The sequence below is a fragment of the Saccopteryx leptura genome, chromosome 1 (genome assembly GCF_036850995.1).
Source record: "Saccopteryx leptura isolate mSacLep1 chromosome 1, mSacLep1_pri_phased_curated, whole genome shotgun sequence".
In the NCBI taxonomy this organism is placed as follows: Eukaryota; Metazoa; Chordata; class Mammalia; order Chiroptera; family Emballonuridae; genus Saccopteryx; species Saccopteryx leptura.
The window spans coordinates 55,057,284-55,077,210 of NC_089503.1; the positions used below are offsets into that span (position 1 = coordinate 55,057,284).

At 40.5% G+C, this 19,927-nt stretch overlaps 1 protein-coding gene and 2 pseudogenes across 4 annotated transcripts in view; all 3 read left to right on the plus strand.

The window, feature by feature from the left end:
- LOC136394159 (tripartite motif-containing protein 5-like) overlaps positions 1-19,927 on the plus strand; it is a 119,281-nt gene that overhangs the window by 43,007 nt on the left and 56,347 nt on the right. The gene's annotated exons all lie outside the window — the stretch shown is intronic.
- Positions 1-19,927, plus strand: part of LOC136389678 (tripartite motif-containing protein 5-like) — a 40,308-nt pseudogene that overhangs the window by 12,664 nt on the left and 7,717 nt on the right.
- On the plus strand, positions 10,326-19,856 carry LOC136389679 (tripartite motif-containing protein 5-like; annotated as a pseudogene).

Consider the following 19,927-nt stretch of genomic DNA (forward strand, 5'->3'; position numbering starts at 1 on the left):
TGCAACTATTGAAACTATCATGTGGTTTTTCTCCTTCCTTTTGTTTATGTGATGAATCACATTGATTGATTTGCGAATATTTTACCAGCCTTGCCTCCCCAGAAAAATCCCACTTGATCATGGTGTATGATTTGTTTCATATATTGCTGGATCCAGTTTGCTAATATTTTGTTGAGGATTTTAGCATCTAAATTCATCAGGGATATTGGCCTATAATTTTCTTTCTTTATGTTGTCTTTGCCTGGTTGTGGAATCAGAATTATACTCACCTCATAAAAGAAGCTTTAAAGTTTTCCTTCCTCTTGTATTTTTTGAAATAGCTTGAGAAGGATAGGAGTCATTTTTTCTTTGAATAGTTGGTAGAATTCACTTGTGAAGCCATCAGGCCCAGGACTTCTCTTTGTTGGGAGTATTTTGATAACTGTTTCAATCTCATTTGGTATAATTGGTCTGTTTAGGTTTTCTGATTCTTCCAGATTGATTTTTGGAAGATTGTATGTTTCAAGAAATTTGTCCATTTCATCCAGGTTGTCTAGTTTTTTGGCATACAGGTTGTCATAATGTTTTCTTACAATATTTTGTATTTCTGTTGTATCAGTTGTTATTTCTCCACTCTCATTTCTAATTTTATTTATTTGAGTCCTCTCTCTTTTTTTCTTGGTGACTCTGGTTAAAGATTTTTCAATCTTGTTTACCTTTTCAAAGAACCAGCTCCTAGTTTCATTGATTCTCTGTATTGTTTCTTTAGCCTCTATGTTATTTATTTCTGTTCTGATCTTTATTATTTCCTTCCTTCTACTATATTTGGGCTTTACTTGCTGTTCTTTTTCTAGTTCTTTTAGATGGAGAGTTAAGTTGTTTATTTAAGCTTTTTCTAGCTTCTTAAAGTGTGCCTGTAGTGCTATAAACTTCCCTCTCAGGACTGCTTTCGCTGTGTGCCATAAATTTTGAGTATGCTCATTATCATTTGTTTCTAGAAATATTTTATTTCTTCTTTGATCTCATTCTTAATCCATTTGTTATCTAACAACCTGCTATTTAGTTTTCAAGTGTTTGAGTATTTTTTCAGTTTTTCTGTTGTAGTTGATTTCTAGTTTCAAACCATTGTGATCAGAGAAAGTGTTTGATATGATTTCAATCTTCTTAAATTTGTTTAGACCACTTTTGTGCCCTAACATGTGGTCTATCTTAGAGAATGTACCATTAGCACTTGAATAGAATGTATATTCTGCTGCTTCAGAAAAGTTCTGAAGATATCTATTAAATCTAGTTGATCTAGTGTGTCCTTTAAGTCTGTTTTTTGTTGTTGTTGTTGTTAATTTTTTTCTTGAGGATTTATCTAGTAATGTTAGTAGGGTATTGAAATCCTCTACTATTATAGTATTGCTGTTGATCTCACCCTTTATATCCATCAAAGTCTGCTTTATATATTTAGCTGCTCCTATATTAGGTGTGTAGATATTTATAATAGTTATATCTTCCTGTTGGATCGCTCCCTTTATCTTTATGTAGTGGCCTGCTTTATCTCTTACTATTGCCTTTGTTTTAAAGTCCATTTTGTCTGTTATTTGTATTGCTACCCCAGCTTTTTTTCATCATCTCTGACTGATTCTTTTTTAATATTAGCATAAAATTTTTTTTCATCCTTTTACCTTCAGTCTATATGCATCTTTTGTTTTAAGGTGTGTCTCTTTTAGATAGCATATGTACGAGTCCTGTTTTCTTATCCATGCAGCTACCCTATGTCTTTTGATTGGATTATTTAATCCATTTACATTTAAGGTTATTATTGATATGTAGTTGTTTATTGCCATTTTATTCTTTAAAGCTGTATTCCTCTTTTGCTATATATTTTTTTCACTTTGATCAGTTTATAACAAGCCCATTAACATTCCCTGCAGCATTGGTTTGGTTGTAATGAATTCCTTGAGTTGTTTTTTGTCTGTAAAGCTTTTTATTTCTCCTTCAATTTTAAATGATAGCCTTGCTGGATAAAGTAGTCTTGGTTGTAAGATCTTGTTCTGCATTACTTTGAATATTTTTTGCCATTCCCTTCTGGCTTCAAGTGTTTCTTGAGAAGTCTGATGTCATCTTTATGGGGGCTGCTTTGTAGATGATAGCCTTTTTTTCTCTAGCAGCTTTTAATATTTTCTTTTTATCACTTAGCTTGGTATTTTAATTATGATGTGTCTGGTGTAGGTTTCTTTGGGTTTCTCTTTAATGGAGTTCTCTGTGCTTCTTGAACTTATAAAAGTTTCTCCTGTGTTCATTTATGGAAGTTTTCAGCTATGATATAATTGAACAAAGTCTCTATCCCTTGTTCTTGCTTTTCCTCTTCAGGAACACCTATGATGTGGATGTTATTTCTCTTCATGTTGTCACAGAGCTTTTTAAGAGTTTCCTCAGACTTTTTGAGTCTCTTTCCTTTTTTCTTCTCTGCTCTCATGCCTGCATTCCATTTGTCCTCCAACTTGCTGATTTTATTATCAGCTCCATCCATTCCATTTTTAATTTCTTCCATTGTGTTCTTCATTTCTGATATTGTATTTCTCAGCTGATTGTTTTTTAATATTTCAATATTCTTTTTTATACTTGCTATTTCTTTATTTAGGTGTTTGTAATGACCATCCATTGTTGTTCTAAGATCTCTAAGTATCCTTACAATTATTATTTTGAACTCCGCATCTAGAAATTTTGTTATTTCCATATTATTCAGTTCATTTTTTGTATGTTTCTCTTGTGGTTTCATTTGGATTGCACTTGTGTGTCTTCTCATTATGTCTCTGTGTTTTGGTGTTTTGTTTGTAGAGCTGGTTGAGTCTAAGCTGGGTGTTATCTGCCTCCAGTTTTCAATTGTGTTATTTCCAGGTCTTCTTGGGTTGGTATCAGCTATTATTTGTAATCTACTTTCAAATTTGGGCTGCTTTGAAGTCTTGATTTGTTTGTTTTCTTAACAAGTGATAGTCTTGTTTACTGATCTCAGCCAGGGGCTTATTTGAAACTGTATCCAGGAATGTGGTGACTGTTACCTGAGACTTTGAAGTCGTCTTCTGCTAGTTACTCTCTCTGGGGGCAGGGTGTTTTCTCAGCTTCAGTAGGAGGTAGTGTATCTTAGATCTTCATGGAGACCTGAGTTGCTGCCCCTCTTCCCCACTTCTTGTTTTCAGCTGTGTCTTATTGTGCTGATTGGAGCTGGAGAGATGTCTGGAGATCTGTGAACCAGAAGCATTTCAGACTTTTGTTTTGTGGAAGGATCAGCCCCTCCCCCAGCTTTGGCCACCTCCAGCACTGGATAAGTCAGCTTTTCAGGTCATCCCCTACCTTCCTCTGCCCTTCACCATCTGTCTGTCTCTCTCCACCTTTTTTTGGAAGCCCCCCTCTGTTCCTGTAAGCAGGGGAGATTCAGGCGGTCTCTACCAGGTTTGTTGTGGCTCCTTCTTTACTCCTTGGTTTTTGAGAGCTGTTCTTGTTGTCCAGAGTTCATTTTTCACACTGATTGTTCATAAATTAGTTTGTAATCCAGTTCAGTGGTGTGAGTTGGGAGTCTGTGCCTCTGCCTACAAAAACAGCATTCTTCATACCTAGTTCCCGAAGGACCTTTACTAACTCACTATAGCACTGCCATCATCTCATTGCCCCTGGAAATTCTCCAGCATTCTGCCAGACCATACAAATGGCAGCCATCACCCATTCTAATATGGCAGGTGTCAGGAAACTTTCTGGCTGAGAGAGCCATGAACGCCACATATTTTAAAATATAATTCCATGAGAGCTATACAATGACCCATGTATGTTATGCATTATCCAATAAAAATTTGTTGTTGTCCCAAAGGACAGCTGTGATTGGCTCCAGCCATCTGCAACCATGAACATGAATGGTAGGAAATGAATGGATTATAATACATGAGAATGTTTTATATTTTTAACGTTATTATATTTTTATTAAAGATGTCTGCGAGCAAGATGCAGCCATCAAAAAAGCCACATCTGGCTCACAAGCCATAGGTTCCCAACCCCTGTAATAGGGTATGGTCTCCTGGGTTGCCATGGCAGTTCTGAGGATGCTGCCTCAAGGAGGAGGTAATGGCAGCCAATTCTCCATCTCTGTGTGGTAATGGCAGCCAATTCTCCATCTTTGTTCTGGAGAGCATGATGCCATTCATCCCTATGTCACATAATAGTAGTAACCAGGCTACCAGAAATTCAATAGGTTTCTGCCTAAATTGTGCCCCCAACTCCATCATCTCTGCCTGGGTATAGGGCTGAACCACAGAGTGTTCCATTACCTGGACAGAAGGCTGTGGCTGCCCCTGAGGGACTTTTCACTGCTGCATTTATACCTTCTTGGCGACCACTGGTCCAGCTCTCCATGTACATATGGTAGCTTCAGCCTGTGACTTCTCATCTTCAGAAGAATAGTTGCAAGCACTTGCTTCCGCAGTCTCAAAGCCAATTCACCAGCACAGATGCTGCTGCTCCTTTGGTGACCATTTAGGCTCCTGTGGCTGCTGGCTTTGGCCAGAAGCTGAGATTTGAGTTCCTTTTTTTTTTTTTTTTTTTTTTTTTTTTTTTTTTTTTTTTTCATTTTTCTGAAGCTGGAAACGGGGAGAGACAGTCAGACAGACTCCCGCATGCACCCGACCGGGATCCACCCGGCACGCCCACCATGGGGCGACGCTCTGCCCACCAGGGGGCGATGCTCTGCCCATCCTGGGCGCCGCCATATTGCGACCAGAGCCACTCTAGCGCCTGGGGCAGAGGCCACAGAGCCATCCCCAGCGCCCGGGCCATCTTTGCTCCAATGGAGCCTTGGCTGCGGGAGGGGAAGAGAGAGACAGAGAGGAAAGCGCGGCGGAGGGGTGGAGAAGCAAATGGGCGCTTCTCCTATGTGCCCTGGCCGGGAATCGAACCCAGGTCCTCCGCACGCTAGGCCGACACTCTACCGCTAAGCCAACCGGCCAGGGCCAGATTTGAGTTCTTGAATCCACAGTTGTTTCTCCAACAAATGCCAGTGCAAACATTCAGCTAACAGGGCAAACTACAACTCACGAACCCGTAATTCCTTCTCCAGTACTCGCTCCAACTCCAGCCTCTTTTCCTGGGCAGCTTCTCATACAGAACTCCTGGTTTCCTCTTGAGAAAAAAACACGCAGCCCATGGCCCCTAAAAGAAAACAATAGGGAGCCAAAACAGTAACCAGTCCTTTACCGCACCCCTCAGGGTGGTGGTCCCATATAAATTTCCGAATCCTGCCACAAACTATGCCAGTTGTATGGCCAGGAGCCACCACCATGGCCATTAAAATGCAGGTTCCCATTGAATTCAGGCAGATGGTAAAGAAATGGTGGAGTCAGAGGATGATGGGCCATTCTGTTTATTGGTGTCTCACCAAGACAGGCAAACCACAAAAGAAGACAAGGGAAAAGCAGAGAACTTGCTTTTCCCATGAAGGACAAGGGATCAGAAAGGCCCCTGCAATGGTGATAGCAGGAACCGAGAGAGCAAGCTCCCAGTCTGCCCCACTTTATAGTATAGAAATCAAAATCTTTAATCCACTATACAAACAAGTAAGTCTGTGATACAAAGTCACATATCTGAGGCATAAGGGGATTCCTCATGAGCATGCACCACCCCACATCATGCAATCAGTCAAGGGTGTGGGGAAAAGCTCAGTATTAAAACTAAACCTTAGGCTATAATGACCCAGCCTGCTTATAGCCTTTCCCCCACACCCAATACAAACTATAAGAGAGCAAAGTTATATATCATATATACAAACGTATTTGACCAACAGTGCCCAAACAAAGTTGTCATTTCCCCTTTAAACAGGAGAGTAACTGCACAGCTGGGTTGGTGGGAACCAAAGTTCCTCCTTATTACAGGCTCATGCTTCGTTTTTTAAGACAAAGAGAATCAGACTTCTCTGTATATCTTTTTTTTTGGATATGGAGTAATAGTAATATTTTTAATTAATTTTTTATTAGTTGAACTTATGTGGTTGACATTGTTTCACAAAACCACACAGGGTTTAAGTGTACAACTTATTAAACCCCTCTTGACATGGGGATGTTGACCTCTATCACTTGTCTTAAAGAATTCATTCACTAATGTAGCTTTCGTTCAAGTCACAGATTCACATAGTTGTTGTCAACTCTAATCTCTTTAGGGATCAGACTCATTTCTTCCCAATGTATCTTCTACACTGATGCGAGAAAGGCCATATCTTGACTTGGGTGTGATTTCTCTCTCCCAGAGGAAGCTCCAGGCAGCTCTGGACTAGCTGAGAACAGAGCAGCAGAATGCTGAGAAGTTGGGAGCTGACATCAGAGAGGAGAAAACTTCCTGGAAGGTAGGAGGAGACACTTTCTGAGGTAGACAGGAACCTGGGCAGAACCTTGGGTGTTAGTCACAAAGAGCTCCCTTCCTCTTTGTTCCCTGAGCTGATATGTCCAGAGTCATTGATTAGGCATTCTTTATCTTTTCTCTGATAGGAGTGGGCTAAAAACAAACATCTCACAAATTAACACAAATATTTGTAGGTTTGTTATTCTCATAGAGAATCTGGTGAGGATGGATAGTGAATTCTTTATAAATTTATGTCAATATTTTGAGTCTTTAATGCTTCCAGAGGTCATGGCGCTGTCCCTGGTGTTTAGTGTTAGAACGAGAGTGGTGAGAGAGTAAGGAGTAATGCAAAGTGGCATGACTGTCCTGGGCAGCTGTGTGATAGTTATGCTACACCCAGGTGTCTCAGTTTGGTTCAGGGTTAGCCTTAATAATTTAAACTTGAGTCCATGGTTTTTGGAATGTGATAAAGAGAAATAATAGGAAACGTCAGCCTCCACAAGAATCACTCCTCTGCTTTATCCCCCTTCCCAAATTAAATAATTTTTTTATTGGCTTTATCTCTGCCTGATAGCATGAGTCCATTTTTCTTTTTCTCAATTCTAAAGAGTCATATACAATGTGAAAGCCAGCATGTTCAGAAGTGTTCTATAAAATTGAGAGGTATCCTGGACAATAAAGAGCTAATTGACCGACAAAAGCTGGAGGAGGTTGAGGAAGAGATTCTCTGTGACCTGGAAGAGGATGAGAGTGAGCTGGTCCAGCAGAGCCAGTTGGTGAGAGATCTCATCTCAGATCTGGAGCATCGGTTGCAGGGGTCAACAGTGGAAATGCTACAGGTAGGACTTGGGAGAAAAGCTTAGCATCTGAACTTGAGGAAAATAAAGTATAATTTTCCTTCTTTACTGTGTGCTTATGCTGTTGTTCCTGGTGACACTGAGGTTATTTTGGTCTTGAAGTACCCTTCCCTGCAACTCTAATTACAGAAATATTTTAAAGTATGAATTTCCAAAAGAAATCTTGTTCTTATTAATGTATCTATTAAGGTGCAAAATCTGACCATAGACAGAAGCTTCATTGTATCCAGTTATATTCTATAGGACTCTGTATTTGTGTTTTACCCTAGACTATTTTCAGATACCACTTTATGCTCCAAGAATTTTATTTTATTTTATTTTAATTTATTGGGTGTACATGAATTCTAGTGTCTTCCCAAAGTTCTCCCCCCTTTCCCTTCTTCCCCACCATATCCCTCTAGCCCTCCTTCCCACACTGTCCTCCTCCTTATTTTTGCTTTACTGCTCTCATCCCATCCTACCTTCCTCTTTTCCTCTGTCCACTTTCCCTCTGAACCCTTTGATCCCATCTCTTCCATTCTTTAGTTCATATTGTTCATTGGATTCCTCAAATGAGTGAAGTCATATGGTATTTTTCTTTCTCTGCCTGGCTTATTTCACTTAACATAATAGTTTCCTGTTCCATACATGTTGTCGCAAAAAGTAAGATTTTCTTCTTTTTCATGGCCCCATAGTATTCCATTGTGTATATGTACCACAGCTGTTAATCCACTCATCCACTGATGAACACTTGGGCTGTTTCCAGATCTTGGCTATTGTAAACAATTCTGCCATAAACATGGGGATGCATTTCTTTTTTTGAATCATTGATGTGGAAATATATTTGGAATATATTTCTAAAAGTGGGATGGCTGGGTCAAAAGGCTGTTCTATTTTTAATTTTTTGAGGAATCTTCATACTGTTTTCCACAGTGGCTGCACCAGTCTGCATTGCCACCAGTTATGCAAGAGGGTCCCTTTTCTCCACATTCTCTCCAGAACTTATTATGTGTTGTTTTGTTAATAAGCACCATTCTGACTGGTGTGAGGTGATATCTCATTGTAATTTTAATTTGCATTTCTCTAATGATTAGTGATGTTGAACTTTTTTTTTTTTATCTGCCTATTGGCCATCTGTTTGTCGTCTTTGGGGAAGTGTCTATTCATTTCTTTTTGCCCAATTCTTGATTGGATTATGTATCTTCCTGGGGTTGAGTTTTACAAGTTCTTTATAAATTTTGGTTATTAACCTCTTATCAGACGTATTGTCAAATATGTTCTCCTATTGTGTAGTTTGTCTTTTTATTCTGTTCTTATTGTCTTTAGCTGTGCAGAAGCTTTTTAGTTTGATATAGTCTCACTTGTTTATCCTGTCTTTTATTTCACTTGCCCGTGGAGATAAATCAGCAAATATATTGCTGCGAGTAATGTCAGAGAGCTTATTGCCTATGTTTTCTTCTAGGATGCTTATGTTTTCACAACTTACATTTCAGTCTTTTATTCGTTTTGAATTTATTTTTTGTGAATGGTGTAAGTTGGTGGTCTAGTTTCATTTTTTTTCAGGTGCTGTCCAATATTCCCAACACCATTTGTTAAAGAGACTATCTTTTCTCCATTGTATGCTTTTACCACCTTTATCAAATATCAATTGTCTATAAAGATATGGGTTTATTTCTGGGTTCTCTGTTCTGTTTCTTTGATCTATATGCCTATTCTTTTGCCAGTACCAAGCTGTTTTGAGTACAATGGCCTTGTAATATAATGATATCAGGAAGTGTGATACCACCCACTTTATTCTTCTTTTTCAAGATTTCTGAGGCTATTCGTGTTTTTTTCTTGTTCCATATACATTTTTGGAATATTTGTTCTATATCTTTGAAGTATGTCATTGGTATTTTAATAGGAATTGCATTGAATTTATTAATTGCTTTGAACAATTTAATAATATGGACGTTTTAATGATCTTTATTCTTCCTAACCATGAACACGGTATATGGTATCTTCCTTGATTTCTGTTATTAATGTTTTATAATTTTTGAGTAAAGTCTTTAACCTCCTTGGTTAAATTTACGCCTAGGTACTTTATTTATTTATTTATTTTTATTTATTTATTTATTTTGCAGTAGTGAAGGGGATTGTTTAATTAATTTTTTTCAGACACATATTCTTGTTGTATAAAAATGCCTCTGATTTCTGAGTATTACTTTTATATCCTGCCACCATGCTGAATTCACTTATCATGTCCAGTAGGTTTTTTACTGTGATTTTAGGATTTTCTATGTACAGTATCATATCATCAGTAAATAATGATAGTTTTATTACTTCTTTTCTCATTTCAAAGCTTTTTTTACTCCTTCTTGCCTGATTGCTGTAGCTAGGACTTCCAGAGTTATGTTGAATAAGAGTGGTGAAAGGGGGCACCCCTGCCTTGTTCCTGATCTGAAGGGGATTGCTTTTAATTTTTGCCCATTGAGTATGATGTTGGCTGTGGTTCTGTCATAGATGACCTTTATCATGTTGAGGTATGTTCCCTGTATTTTCACTTTGCTGAGAGTTTTGATCATAAATGGGTGATGGATTTTATCAAATGTTTTTTCTGTATCTATTGATATTATCATGTGGTTTTTCTCCTTTCTTTTGTTTATGTGATGAATCACATTGATTAATTTGTGAATGTTGTACCAGGCTTGCCTCCCCAGAATAAATCCCAATTTATCATGATGTATGATTTTTTTCATGTACTGCTGTATCCTGTTTGCTAATGTTTTGTTGAGAATTTTAACATTTAATTTATCAGGGATATTGTCCTATAGTTTTCTTTCTTAGTGTTATCTTTGCCTGGTTTTGTAATCAAAACTATGCTTGCCTCATAAAAGGAATTTGGAAGTTTTCCCTCCTCTTAAATTTTTTGAAATAACTTGAGAAGGATAGGAGTTAGTTCTTCTTTGACTGTTAGAATTCGCCTGTGAAGCCATCTGGACCAGGGCTTTTGTTTTTTGGGAGTTTTTTGATAACTGTTTCGATCTCATTTGTTGTAATTGGTCTATTTAGGCTTTCTGATTCTTCCAGGTCAATTTTTGAAAGATTATATGTTTCAAGGAATTTGTCCATTTCAACTAGGTTGTCTAATTTTTTGGCATACAATTCCTCGTAGTATTTTCTTACAATCCTTTGTATTTCTGTTGTGTCAGTTGTTACTTCTCCACTCTCATTTCTAATTTTATTTATTTGAGTCCTCTCACTGTACTTATTAGTGAGGCTGGTTAAAGTTTCATCAATCTTGTTTAACTTTTCAAGGAACCAGCTATTGGTTTCATTGATCTTTTCTATTGTTTTTTTTTTTTTTAATTTTTTTAGCCTCTATGTCATTTATTTCCACTTTGATCTTTATTATTTCCTCCCTTATACTTCCTGTGGGCTTTACTTGCTGTTCTTTTTTAGTGCTTTTAGATGTAGGGTTAAATTGTTTATTTGAACTTTTAATAACTTCTTAAGGTACACCTGTAATACTATGAACTTCTCTCTCAGGACTACTTTTGCTGTGTGACATAGATTTTGAGTTGTTGTATGCTCATTTTCATTTATTTCAAGAAAATTTTTATTTCTTCCTTGATCTCATTATTCACCCATTCGTCATTTAATAACATGCTATTTAGTTTCCAAGTGTTTGAGTGTTTTTCAGTTTTTCTATTATAGTTTATTTCTAGTTCCATGCCATTGTGTTCAGAGAAGATGCTTGATATGATTTCAATCTTCTTAAATTTGTTGAGACTCATATTATGCCCTAATATGTGGTCTATCCTAGAGGATATACCATGAGTACTTGAAAAGAATTTATATTCTGCTGCTTTAAGGTAAAAGGTTCTGAAAATATCTATTAAGTCCAGTTGATCTAATGTGTCCCTTAATTCTGCTGTTCTTTTGCTAATTTTTTTCTTGAGGATCTATCCAGTGATGTTATTGGGATATTAAAATCTCCTACTACTACTACAGTATTACCATTGATTTCTCCCTTTATGTCCATCAAAGTCTGCTTTATATATTTAGGTGCTCCGATATTAGGTGCATAGATATTTATAACGGTTATCTCTTCCTGTTGTATTGTTCTTTCTATCATTATGTAATTACCTTCTTTATCCCTCAGAATAGCCTTTGTTTTAAAGTGTTTTTTGTCAGATATAAGTATTGCTACCTCGGCTTTTTTTTCCTTTCCATTTGCATGAAATATTTTTTTTCCTTCTTTTTCATTTCAGTTTATATGTATATTTTGTTTTGAGGTGGGTTTCTTGTAGACAGCATATGTATGGGTCCTATTTTCTTATCTGTTCATCTACCCTATGTCTTTTGTTTGGAGCATTTAGTCCATTTACATTTAAGGTTATTATTGATATGTAGTTGTTTATTGCCATTTTTTCTTTAAATCTACATGTCTCTCAATGGATTAATTCCCCCTTTTCTCTTTACAGCAGGTCCCTTAACATTTCTACAGCATTGGTTTTGTTGTGATGAATTCCTTGAGGTTTTTTTTTGTCTGGAAAGCTTTTCATTTCTTTTTCAATCTTAAATGATAGCCTTTCTGAGTAAAGTAGTCTTGATCGTAGGTTCTCGTTCTGCATTACTTTGAATATTTCTTGCCATTTTTTTCTTGCCTCGAGTGTTTCTGTTGAAAATTCAGATGTCATCCTTATGAAGGTTCCTTTGTAGGTAGGTGCTTGACTGCTTTTCTCTTGCAGCTTTTAGTATTCTTTCTTTATCTCTTAGCTTTGTATTTTGTTTATAATGTGTCTTGGTGTGGGTGTCTTTGGGTTCTTTTTTAATAGGGTTCTCTCTGCTTCTTGAACCTGTGTGACTCCTGCATCAATTTAGAGAAATTTTCAGCTATAATTTCTTCAATCAGGTTCTCTATCCCTTATTCTTTCTCTTTTCCTTCAGGAACCTTTATTATGCAGATATTGTTTCTCTTCATGTTGTCACAGAGCTCTATTAGTGTTTCCTCAGAATTTTTAATGCTTTTTTCTTTTTCTGTTCTGCTTTTGTGCTTTCACTTATCTTGTCCTCTAAGTCGCTGATTTGATCCTCTGCTTCATTCAGCCTGCTTTTAATTCCATCTAGTATAGTCTTCACTTCTGATACTGTGTTTGTCATTTCTGTCTGGTTCTTTTTTATGATTTCAATGTCCTTTTTAATGCTTGTTATCTCTTTATTTAGGTGTTATGTCCATCCATTGTTGCTCTAAGATCTTTGAGCATCCTAACAATCATTATTTTAAACTCTGCATCTGGTAATTTGGTTATTTCCATCTCACTCATTTTTTTTTGGGGGGGGGGGGTTCTCTTATTGATTCATTTGAATTGTATTTCTTTGTCTTCCCATTTTGTGTATACACTCTCCCTTTTGGTGTATAGTTTGTGTAGCTAGCTGAGTCTAAGGTTGGTATGTCTGCCTCCGATTTTCAGTTGTGTTGTTTCTAGATCTTTTGGGGTTGGCATCAGCTGCTGTTTGTAATCTGCTGTGGACTGCTTATCTGCTATCGCTATTCTTTTTGCCATTTGTGTCGGTGTTTTTTATGTCTTACCTGGATCATGTGTGAGGAGCCCTTCCTTAAGCTACCTCTCTAACAAGGGTTGTTAGGTCCTGAAATAATGCTCTCTGTGTCCTACCACTGGATGTGCCTGGCCTGGACCTTCCTGGCCCAAGCCTGGTGCAGATCAGTGGGGGTTATTGCCTATGACTGGCTCTTATCTACCTTTTTGGAGCTACAGATGATCCAGATCTTGGGGCTGCCTCTACCGGCCCTGGTAATGTATGTATCAGCAGCACTCCTAGGATACCTTTTATCTGCTCTTGTCCTGGTTAGTTTCTTTAAAAGTTCATGTTCCCCTGAGATCTGCTTTCTGCTGCCTCTTATTGCTGGCTACTTGTTGGGCTCAGTAGTGTAATTCATTAATTAGGCACGGTATTTGATGTGGCTTGCCTCTTAGCCTCAGATGTCTTTCTATCCAGACATTTTATTTATTTTATTTTGTCTTTTTTTTTTCCAGCCCTTAGAATGGTGTGGTCTCAGGGGTTCAATGGGTGTGGCCTCTGTGCTCTCGTTGTGTGGTTGTGTGGTCTGTTCTCAGCCTCTCCAGCCCCACCCTCCTGCCACTGCTTCCCTTGCCGCCTTGGGCGTTTGGGCTCAGTTGCTGCCGGTGCCAGCCAGCCTCTGACAGCTGCAGCTTCCACCACCCTGGTTGGGCCCGTGCACACCCGCTCAGACCACCCCCAAGGTCACCCAGGCCCAGCAGCTGCTAAGGGGATGCTCACAACTTGGGCTGGATTGCATGAGAGCTCCAACCTCCGCAGAGGCCCGCCACAGCTGCCATCACCTGTGGTGGCTGATGTGTGCCCATTTGGACCACTTCCCTGTAGCCCCGGCCTCAGCCACCGCTAGGGGTGGGCCCCTGCTGCAGGCATAATTACGCATGAGCTCAGATCTTTTTAGCAGTCGCCACCGCCTCTGCCTTCTTGGACTGGTCAGTGTGCCATCGCTGCTCAGACTGCTTCTGCTGTTGCCCGGGCCTCAGCCTCCTCTAGGGGCGAGCCCATGCCGCAGGTGTGATTGTGCACCTCCTCGGACTCTGCAGCAGCTTCCATGGCCTTTGTGTTCATTGGCGGACCTGTGCACTGCCACTGGGACTACTTCTACCATCACCTTGGGCTTCAGCCACCACCAGGGGCGGGACTGCATGCTAACTCCGACCTCTGCATTGGCCACTATGGCTTCCGCCTTCACTGGCGGTCTGGTGTCCGCTCGCCCTGACTGCCTAGCCTCCTGCAGCTGCAAGCCCATGAACCTGGAGACCACTCAGCAGCGTGGGGGTGTTGTAGCTCAGACCCCAGCACTACCTGTGTTTCCAATGTACTGCCTGCCTCTAAGCTTTTCTTTGATCTGACTGTATCAGAAAAGCCTACAGTGGGCAGGGTAATTTCTTTCCTTTGTTAGTGTGGATGCTTGAGGAATAATGTTCACTTTAGATTTGGGGTGTGATTCACCCCAGGTGTTAGAGTGTTTATCTCTCAAAGTGTCTCCCCCTGTGCCTCTGAGACCACACTCTCCCCAGGCAACTTCAGTCCTCACAACACTTCCCATTCCTGGAGCCTCGGGCAGGTGGCTGTGAGCGAGGCTCTCCATGCGGTCCCTTTAATACAGAGCCTGGGTCTGAGAGTTCTGTCTCCTTTCAAACAGTATATGGGCTCCATTCTCAGCCAAAAAAAGTCTATTTTCCCCTTCCAGGCTCCAGGGCTCTAGGCTTGGACTCTAGATCTGGGGCCGAGGTCCCACAACCCACAACTTGCCAGGCTCTCTTCTCCACCATGAGAATCCCTCCAGTCCACTGCTTGCTACCAGGATTGGGGCAGCCCTCTCCGCATCTCTGCCTTTCTTACCAGTCTCAGTGTGGGTTCTTTGGTCATCCTTGGCTGTAGAATCCTCTTTGTTCAGTCCAAAGTTGGTCTTTCAAGATGACTGTTCTCAAAATTAAGTTGTAATCCATTTTGGTTCTGGGATGTGGGAGTTGGAACGTCTGCCTACTCCGTGGCCATCTTGTCTTTCCAGATCTTAAGAATTTAACTTAGAAAATTCTAAAAGATAACAAGTCCAAAACCTTTAGGGCAGGTTGGGAGACTGGAGATCCAAGGAAGAACTTGTTAAAGCCAAGTCTGGAGACAGAATTCCCTTTTTGGGATTCTTATGTCTTTTTTCTTTTAAGACAATCAATTCGTTGAATGAGATCCACCCACATATTGGAGGGCAATCTATTTAATTCAGTGTACTGGTTTAAGTACTAATTTCATCTAAAATATACTTTTATAGCAACATTGAGACAAGTATTTGGCTAAAAATCTACATTCTGTGGCTTATACAATTTCACATATAAAATTAATTCTCACAGACACTAAGTGTTCCTCCTGATCACAGAGTAAAGTGAAAACATTGTTTATCTCATACAGAAGATCTTACATTTATAGTTAAACTTTGGCAATCTTCTAGATTAATGTCTGCTCTCCTTTCCTTCATTGTTTATTGCTTCATAGCCCCATTAACCTGGAGAATCCAGGAGAGCTCCGGAGCCTAGGCTGTGGCCAAAGTGCCATACGAAGTCCAGGTGGGAGAGTGAGCAACACTGTGCTACCACTCTGTGCCACCATCTCTGACTGAACACCACCGTAATTTCCGGTTTGACTGACCATTGTCATTTATTTCACCCAAAAAGATATAAGTTGCCAGGTCACTTGGTTTATCTAGGGGTGTATGATAGGAGACATGGGACATGGCATTCCAACATTGGCTGCCTCAAGTGAGCTCTCAGTGATGACATTTACACTGTACTTGAGTACTTTATCAATGTCATCTTTGCTTCAGAAGAAGCTTAATCAGACATGTGTTTGAAACATCATAGATTATGTGAGCCTACTGATTACCTTGAGAAAGCCCATGAACATAACTTCAGGGCCTTAAAAAGACACAGCTGGTTATAAAAGTCACAATTACCTTATGAAAAAAAAAATTTTTTTTTTGTATTTTTCTGAAGTTGGAAACGGGGAGGCAGTGCGATAGACTCCCGCATGCACCCTACCGGGATCCACCCAGCACGCCCACCAGGGGGTGATGCTCTGCCCATCTGGAGCATTGCTCTGTTGCAACCAAAGCCATTCTAGTGCCTGAGGCAGAGGCCACAGAGCCATCTTAAGCACCCGGGCCAACTTTGCTCCAATGGAGCCTTGGCTGTGGTAGGGGAAGAGAGAGACAGAGAGGAAGGAGACGGGGAGGGATGGAGAAGCAGATGGGCACTTCTCCTGTGTGCCGTGGCCAGGAATCGAACCTGGGACTCCTGCATGCCAGGCCGACGCTCTACTACTGAGCCAACCGGCCAGGGCTAGCTTGTGAAAATTGAAATGTAAGCTTACTTACTAGCATCTTTGGTCCTTATAAAGCCCTCTTAGTTCAAATGCACTTTTCACTTCAGGCCAATTATATATTATTATAGAATTCTCAAAAAAATTAAATTAAATTAAATTAGGCCCTGGCCGGTTGGCTCAGTGGTAGAGTGTCGGCCTGGCATGCAAGGGGTCCAGGGTTCAATTCCCGGCCAGGGCACACAGGAGAAGTGCCCATCTGTTTCTCCACCCCTCCCCCTTTCCTTCCTCTCTGTCTCTCTCTTCCCCTCCCGCAGCGAGGCTGCATTGGAGCAAAGATGGCCCAGGCGATGGCGATGGGGATGGCTCCTTGGCCTCTGCCCCAGGCACCAGAGTGGCTCTGGTTGCAACAGAGTGACGCCTTGGAGGGACAGAGCATCGCCCCCTGGTGGGCAGAGCAGCCCCCCCTGGTGGGCAGAATGTCGCCCCCTGGTGGGCGTGCCAGGTGGATCCCGGTCGGGCGCATGCCGGAGTCTGTCTGACTGTCTCTCCCCATTTCCAGCTTTGGAAAAATACAAAAAAAAAAAAAATTAAATTAAATTAGAAAAAGTAAGAGAAAAGTAAGGCAACATTATATTCATAAGAAGAAGGAGAGGCCCTGGTCGGTTGGCTCAGCGGTAGAGCGTCGGCCTGGCGTGCAGGAGTCCTGGATTCGATTCCGGCCAGGGCACACAGGAGAAGCACCCATCTGCTTCTCTACCCTTCCCCCTCTCCTTCCTCCCTGTCTCTCTCTTCCCCTCCCACAGCCAAGGCTCCATTGGAGCAAAGGTTGCCCAGGCACTGAGGATGGCTCTGTGGCCTCTGCCTCAGGCACTAGAATGGCTCTGGATGCAACAGAGTGACTCCCCGGAGGGGCAGAGTATCGCCCCCTGGTGGGCATGCTGGGTGGATCCCAGTCGGGAGCATGCAGGAGTCTGTCTGACTGCCTCCCCATTTCCAGCTTGAAGAAGAAGGAGAACAGGTTTGATGATAACACTTTGTTCCCAGATAGCTAATCTAACAACCAGTCTTCACAATTAGCCTCACCCTGTGTCTCACTCCCATCCCCTGCTCTCCGTTTCCTTCATCTCCTTCTCCTGAAAGCTTCATTATTTCACTCCTGGGCGCCTGTGTATCCATCCTACTCATCTTCCAAATTCCCCACTGGATCCATCAAACATACCACCACCTAAGGGATAATTTCTTCTGCTCTTTAAAAGAGGCCTTAAATGTTACATGATTGGGGAGGTGCCATGTGTTAGGGTCACTGCAGGCTCATGTGAGACCAAAGAGCCTAGCAGTTTTCTACACCCAGCCACACCAGCATTTTCAACCTCAGACACGTTGGTGTGTCTTTAATGAACAGGTCACTTCCAGTACCTAGTACGTGTTCTTCTCTCCCGTATACCATATTTTCATCATGTTTGGCTTTTAGTTCAATTCTTTTGTTTTCAAGTTGTAATTGCTGGACAACCCTTTATCTGACCCCATTATCTGAGTTCCCAAAACATGCATGCTTCTCTAGTAGTTTTTTCACATCTTCTTGTTTGTAACATGTATAGATATATGACTGATTATTTAATTTGCTTTCCAAGTAAGTGCCAGGGTCATAGTGGTTTAAATTCTCTCTTTAGACTCATTATTGTGCTTATGTCTATTATTTTAGTTAGTGTGTAATATATAGGTATTAAAATTTTGTTGAATGTTTTTGTGTAAAATTGTGATACTTTTTCCATCGTGTTCCTATTTTTTTTAACGTATGTGACTTGTGAGATCCTGTGAATATATTCATACTATCTCCCTTCTCACCACCCACATACATACTCTAAATTCAGCTCCTATCAATGTTTTTCGCATTATTACAGACTAATGTGAAATTTCATTATTTGTCAACACAGGAATCCTAGACCCTTTTAAGTTACTTGAATTGTCTTTCATTAACTCTGTAGGGTAGTAACAGAACATTGCAGGTTGTCCCTGTATGTATTAGGTTAATTTCCACCCTGTGTATTGAAGATAAATGACCTTTTTAAGTCACTCTTTCTATGTACATTCTGAAAGATGGTTTTCTCTTGACGTACACATTTCACATATTATGTTATGATAATAAGAGAAATAATTTCAAATATGCAGGAAATGATGGCAATGCTTACAATGCAAATATGCAAGTCAGAGCAGGTTTTTCTGATAAATGAACATGTAAGGAGAGAGTCATTTGAAGGAGAGAGTTATTTGAAAGGCAGCATTGCATACTGTGAGAAGTGCAGGTATAACAACCCAGACGCGTAAGTGGCTTGGTGCTTTTTGCACTGAGGATGTGTTTGGCATGAGAAAGCTTAAGCTGGAGCCATGGTTGGTCACACAGAGTCTTAGTACAATAGAAAGGCCTCATGTCATCTTTCTGCTCAGTAAAAGTGAAGGACTATAACAACTATTACACAGAGAAAAATTAAATTTGTCATGTCATATGAATAAAAAGTATTTAAAATGTTATAAAAAGTTCCTCTACCAGCCACTGAACTACTTTACTGTTTCTCTACCTTTTCTTTTCTTGTCCTATATTGGGTCTTGCCTTGTTCCTGATTTCTACACAGTTAATATCATTTTATGCCTCTCTTTCTGTGCTGCCTCCCTTTAACTTTTCCAATAAAGCAGGAATTTGTAAGCACGAGGAACCTCAAATCAGGACAGATAAAAGTGAGGTAGCCACTGTGATGGATTCATTGACCCTGAAGAACATTATGGATGAGGGGACCCATCCCATCTTCCTGGAGGTCCTGACAGAAGTCCTGAGCCTGTACTGTGAGCACAGGTTCTGTCAAACCTGCATCACTGCAAACAACAAGGAGTTCACTGTTGGCTAAGAAGGAGGGAGCTGCTGCCCTGTGTGCTGAATTACTTACCAGATTGAAAACTTGTGACCTAACCAGCATGTGGCCAACATAGTAGAGGAGTTTATAGAGATGAAATTGAGTTCAGGGGAGAAGCAAAAGAGAGATCCCTATGTGCACCATGGAGAGAAATTCCTGCTCTTCTGTAAGGACAATGAGACGTAAATTTGCTGGCTTTGTGAGAGATCTCCAGAGCACTGTGGTCACAACACATTCCTCATGGAGGAGGTTGCCCAGGAGTACAAGGTTACAGACCAGGATGGGGGAGAGACAGGACAGGAAATGGGACTTGATGGGAAATCTCCACTTTTCATTTGACATCAGGTATCTTGCCACCATATCTCTGAGGCCTGTGATCACTTTTCTTCCCATGCTCACCTTCTAGGCCTGAATGACTGTTCTGTGCATTTCATACAATTATAAAATGATAAGAAGACTCTAAAGCAGGAGTAGATATTTTTATGCCTTGTGCTAATAGGTGTAGGTTTGGTGTCCAAGCAAGTGGTCATTTCCCTTTTGGACAGGAGGGGTAACTGGGCAGCTGGGTGGATCGAAACCTACATTATTTCATTACTACAGGATCATGTTTCTTCTTATAAGTCACAATCAGTCTTCTGTTGACATGGAGTGATCACCTCTATATTCAGAATTTTAAAGAACATATTAACCACATCAGATTTCCTTCAAGACACAGATATGCATAGTTCCTGATATGAGTCTTCTGTCACAGGAGAAGCTCCAGGCAGCTCTGGACAGGCTTAGGGCAGACCAGCAGAAAGTTGAGACATTAGGATCTGAAATCAGAGAGGAGAGAACTTTCTGGAAGGCAGGAGAAGACTCTTTCTAAAGGAGACTGGGCAGGACCATGTGTTTTAGTCACATGGAACTACATTCTACCTTGTTCCCTGATAGTCCCTA